Source organism: Tiliqua scincoides, chromosome 4 (assembly GCF_035046505.1).
Source record: "Tiliqua scincoides isolate rTilSci1 chromosome 4, rTilSci1.hap2, whole genome shotgun sequence".
Taxonomy (NCBI): domain Eukaryota; kingdom Metazoa; phylum Chordata; class Lepidosauria; order Squamata; family Scincidae; genus Tiliqua; species Tiliqua scincoides.
The window spans coordinates 36584572-36590584 of record NC_089824.1 but is presented as its reverse complement, the minus strand read 5'-3'; positions in this window follow the sequence as shown (position 1 = coordinate 36590584).

The window sequence follows — 6013 nt, the reverse complement described above, 5'->3', positions numbered from 1 at the left end:
TCTCTGGTCCAAATCACTCCCTCCTCTTACGCTGATTTATAGCAAAGAAACAGAATATTTGTAGGGATTCCTGAGGTAATGAAGGTGGAGCTTTATGAGCACTGAGAAAAAAATTATATAAATACTGTGTGTTGCAAGTAGACCCACTATATACTCTCTCCATCTCCCATTCAGCTCCAGCTCCACCCCCCCCCCCAAGCTTAGGGTTGTCATATTTTGTCTTGTGGGCACAATCCTGAGCAGCTTGCAGGCTAGTGAAGTGTATGATGCGGCACTGCTTGCAATCTCAAAAGTGCCATAAAGCACTTTCAGGTGAAGTGTCACACCAGCCTGTTTGCACTGGCACAGGAGGCAGCATGTGCCGCAGAAGGTAAGTTCTGTGCCAAGCAGCACAGAGGTGGAACGGGGTTAGGGAGAACATGGAGGGATGTCATGGTGTGTGTGTGTGTGGGGGGGAGGGTGGTGATGGGGGCAGGGATGGGCAGATCAGGCCTGGGTAGGGGCGGATCAGCAGCAGCCAAGTGTGCCAAAGCCTGTCTCCCTTTTTGGGTCTGATCCACCATCTCAGAGCAACATGAACTTGCACCAGCTATAGAGCTTACACAGGTCAGAGTTGCCCCGCTGTAGAAGCCCCAGGATCTTTCAGTGCCAGGATGGCATTGGATCTGGTGGTCATGAGGTATGTTTCAATATTTTCTTTGGCAGCCCAATCCTATGCATGTCTACTCAGAAGTAAGTCCTATTAGAGTCAATGGGGCTTACTCCCAGGAAAGTGTGGATAGGATTGGGCTGTTAATCTGCTATTGATTTTAGGCATACTGAACTATGAATTTTTTTTTAAAGTTTTTTCTTCTGTATTCAAAGAGGGATATTGCTATAGACAAGTGGAAAACGGAATTGGTACTTACTCTTCTGTTTTGATGCAGCATAAAGAACTTAACTTTGCATTTGCATCTGTTTGCAAAATATTAGCAACATCATTTTCTTTCTGGAAAATATTTTGTCTAGTTAAGTTACCAGAGGTCTTTGTTTGAAATGTTGGCTCAATGGCAAAGGCACCATTGCATAGCTCAATTCATAAAACTGTAACTAATCTAGCCAGACATACAATATTGACAAAGTTAAAGGTGCCTCCTCTAGCCTTTGCCAGTTTCTCTGCAAATTGAATGCAGATGTGTTTAGCAGAAAATTGTTGACAATAGGAAACAGATTAAAATATAGTAACTTGGGGGGGGGGGGAACCCACTACGTTTCTAGTGAAAATATAAAAAAATACAGGTGAGAATGCATACCTCTTTAAATATAATATCTATGGGTGAATTATAAAGAAATAGTTATTCTAACCATTACAACATATGTAAGTTCCTTGTAATTGATTCAGTATCAACAACGAAGCCAGTTGGGGTTTCTTGGCCATTCTATTCTCATTAGCAAGAGTGTCTGTTAGCCACTATAATAATTTCAAACTGCCCTGGAAACAAATCATCATTCAGATATTGTTCCTCTCCGGCGCCATGCAGAAGAGTCTACATTTTCACAAGCATTCAAGAATGCATTCATTTCATGCGAGGCCAACTAATGGGGTTTGGGGCTAGACGTCCTCTGGTGGGCCTCCCCATGTCACTGATCCCTGCCTGGTGGGCTAACCAGATGGTAGCAGAGCCTTTCAGTGCCACTGCATGAGTTGACTCTAGTGGGCTTTATAGAGTAGTGAGTGATAAAGGAGGTGATGTGCATCTCACTGCCAGTGCCACCAGGCCCTTCCTTGGCAGGCTTATGGGATGGTGGTAGGCAGCAGTTGCAATGCACCTCTCAGCACCAGTGATGAGAGACAACACTATTTTAATTCCCCTGTAACTGGGGTGTCAGGGCACTGGCCAAGGGCCTACATCCATCAGAGGACCCACCTTGGCCCCCTCAATTCCCAAGTGTTGGCAACCTTCAGTCTCGAAAGACTATGGTATTGCGCTCTGAAAGGTGGTTCTGGAACAGCATCTAGTGTGGCTGAAAAGGCCAATTCGGGAGTGACAATCCCTTCCACACTGGGAGCAAGTGCAGTCTGTCCCTGGTCTGTCTCCCTGGCTATGGGCCTTCCTTCTTTGCCTCTTAGCCTCAGACTGTGGGCCAAGTGTCTCTTCAAACTGGGAAAGGCCATGCTGCACAGCCTGCCTCCAAGCGGGCCACTCAGAGGCCAGGGTTTCCCACTTGTTGAGGTCCATCCCTAAGGCCTTCAGATCCCTCTTGCAGATGTCCTTGTATCGCAGCTGTGGTCTACCTGTAGGGCGCTTTCCTTGCACGAGTTCTCCATAGAGGAGATCCTTTGGGATCCGGCCATTTCCCTCATTTGCAAATAGGGTGGGTGGAAGTAGTTCCTGTCCATAGCTGGAGCTGGCACTTTTTGGAAGGGGGGGGGTGAGTACTGGGCTTTACCCCAGGACTTGTAGCAATGTGGCACTGGCACTGCTCACAATGCAATGCCCCAGAGTAGCTGAAAGACATGCAAGGAAAGAGGAGACCAAATCTTGCTGTGGGCCAAGGACAGCCAGAACCGTCCCAAGACCTCCTGATGCACCATGCAAATGTGCAAATGTGATGTTGTGCCAGCCTCTGCTCCTCCCATTCTCCAATGTTCTAGCTCTGCACTCTCCTCCCTTCCACGTTTCCCTTTCTATCCCTCTCTTCCTTTTCCAATCCAGGAACTGGAAGGAGAAGGTGGAGCAGTGGAGGTAAGTAGGTCAACAGAGATGTGTGCCTTCCCCACCCAACTGCTGAGGCAGACTGGTGTCATGGAAGGGCTGGCCCTGAGTACATCAGCAGTGGGCCTCTCTAGGTGCCGGGCTGTTGGCATCTGCTATTAGCCCTGGTTTCATGTTTTGTTTTCTGAAACAGTTCATATGATCAGCAATTTATTTTAGACCAGACTTGAGCAACTTGTTGTGACCCACAAATCTGAACTCAGTCCGCTGGTTCATGTATGGTCCATTAAGAGCTTGATACACCTTATATATTTCTTGTCTGTATGGAACTTTCAAAAACAAAATACTGTACAGTTAAAAAAAATACAGTAATTGCTGAAGAGCTGTGTTCTTATTTGTAGATTACAGGTTGCACAGGTTGTTGATACCAATGCACCAATCACACTTTGCAGACATTAGGATACACAAACTGTCTCTTACAGTAGACTTGGCCATTAAAAAGGTGGAAAATAGGGGGAGTACCCTATTTTTCTATGTTATGTTCCAAGTTTTCTCCTCATAGTCAAAGCTCATCCATCTCACTGTGGAGATATGCCAGACCTTGCTCTAGACATTACACAAAGTGTGCATTCCCTCATGCCTTCTCTTCCCCTCCTTGTTGAATATCTGAAGCCACGCTTACCACTAGCAACATGGGAGCCTCTTCCCACAGAAACCACATGAGTGGGACCAAATATGTGGTTTCTTTCCTCAATTGCTGCTCAGCCAACGTTTTACAGAATAGAAACGAAGGAACAAAAGGCACTTGTTCTCTGTCACACCCACAGACCTTAATGAGGAACTGCTCAGCCATTGGAAGCACCATTTCTGACAGCAAGGCATGGAGCACAACCATGCACTGCTTTTCTCTCCACAGACAGGCATCTATCCAACCCTGTCAGGAGTGAGGAAGGCCTTGGGAGCCAGCTAGCTGAAAAGCAGGATTGAAATAAAACAAAACAAACAAAACCCACAATTATACAGGAAGCTGAGGAGGCCTTACAGTAGCAGCTTTGCAGCAAAGAACCATGGGGTTCCAGATGGCCCTGCATGATGTAGCCACTTCTTACTCAAACACATAGACTAGTATTCAACAATAAACTTTGACAAAGATAGCGATGCTTCTCTTTATATGGCCAACGTGGGCAGGATTTGATGTGTAGAGAAAAATGATAGGAGGTTCTCGAAGGAGAAACAATGCAAAGAAATGTGCTTTGCCTTCTAGCAAGGCAAGTAAACATTATTATTGTAGAAATTATTACAGCAGGAGCGCATGTTGAGTGGGCTAATATGAATCAATAAAACATTCTGGGGGAAAAAAAACTACAAAAGACCTGTTGCCTTAGCATGACAATTGACAGTATTTACTCTTTTTCTACTGAACAGTTACTAGAAAGCCAGGATGAATACATACATTGCTGTCAAAATGATCTGTTTAGCAATGGATGAGTTATTTCAGGGGAACCCAGAACGCTCCTCCCCTCCATATCTCCTCTTCCTCTCTGCCCCCTTCTTCCTTTTCCAGTCCAGGCAGTGGGTGGAGAAGGAGGAGCAGTGGAGGCAAGTAAGTGGACAGAGATGAGTGCCCCCCCCTCAAATGGCCATCTTGGGTGACCACTTCAGTTGGCCTCATGGATGGGCCAGCACTGAGTGCACTGGCAAACGAGGTAAAAATTTGCACATGTTGGCATAGTGCCCTCTTCCACAGTGCCCTTTTCCAGTTATTTTCATGGCTCTTTTCCTTTGAATAGCCCCGTTCCACTTTATGACATCACAAAATACTTTTACTACATTGTTTGAGGGGCCCGGTCTTTAAAGGTTTCTTCAGGCCTCCCATTCCTGGCCTGGCTTGAAACTGAAGGCGCTCCAATCTGTAACCCCATGATATTGGATTGCTGGCTCTGGGTCATTGGCTGCCCTTACTGCTGCTGTTGCATTCCTCCCGGACCTGGTGTTATGCCCTCAGCTTTTGCTGTCTAAGTGGCTGAACCATTCCCTGCCTAAATCATCTCAATTCTATTCTACTAAATGTGAACCAGATGTATCCCAGGCCACCTTTGGCTCTGGAGTGAGCTTCTGTAGCTTTCCTTAGCATTCAGGTGATCAACAGATTTCCTGATTAACTGGCTCCTTTCAGCTTCAGAGTGTGCCTGAATGAAAATAAATGAGCATTAGTGCTTCAAGTAGCTGCTTCACTCATCGCTAAAGATTTCCCTATTGAATCTGAGTGACTGATTGCCTTTCCTACAATCCACGATGCAAAGAAGCTGAAAAAGAACATCTATGCCACTAGTAGAGAGTTATGATGAGCTTAAAGGAACTAAGCTGAATATCATTTGTGAGAAGGGAGAACTAAGGAAAGAGGTTGCAAATGTTGAAAGGAAAACATTTCTGCCTCTTTGTAGTCAGGGAAAGGGGGTGTGTGAAACAATATCCTAATATCCTATAGTAAAAAACAGATGGCACCCAATCACTGTGTTTTCTGTAGAAAACTCCACCCCTTTTGTTTTGGCTGTGGAATAGACCCTTGGACAGAGCTGCCCTTTATGGATCACACAGACTGTAACATATAAAAGCTGTTAGCAGCTCCTGTAGCCAGCAGCTAGAAAGCTTGAAGAGGGTTTTTCATTCTTTCTTTTCTTTTCTTTTCTTTTTTAATAGTCTTCTTAGAGGGTTTGTAATAAGACACACTCCTCTTTCCAAGGGTTCACACTAGAGCACAGAAAAGAGCTGTTTAGCTTGGAAGAACAATACACTAGGCTTTTTGGGTCTGCACAAGAGGTAAGCCACTGAGCTCAGTCAGTTTGCTTTGCATGCATTTTTATTAACACACATCCTATTTTGCTGGACTCAGTTAAAAGTGCAAGTTGAGCTATTCTATTTCCATGACTTCTCGTGTTTCTTGCCTATCAAGTTGTTTATGATGCTTTTTCAGTTGCACCATCAGTGCATATATTCATAATGATGACCAGGACAGATGTTTCTTTTAAGCTTCAGAATGTTAGGTGTTCTTTCCTAAGATGGCCAGCCTGTATGTTAAGAGTGCAATCTGTGTGCCCAATTGCTATGCTACTTGAGACAAAGTGGAGTTTTAACTCTCTGAAAATATATTTGGGACTTTCATGCATATACAGTATTAATCACCTTGTGGGAGCTGCTAGGGGAAAGGGAAAGATGATCTGAGATTGAAAGAGATTCAGTTTGATCCCAGTCACATTTTTAACCCCTTTTCATCCACAGATCTTTACCCTCCTGGTTTAAAACTGAGGTTTCTCTTC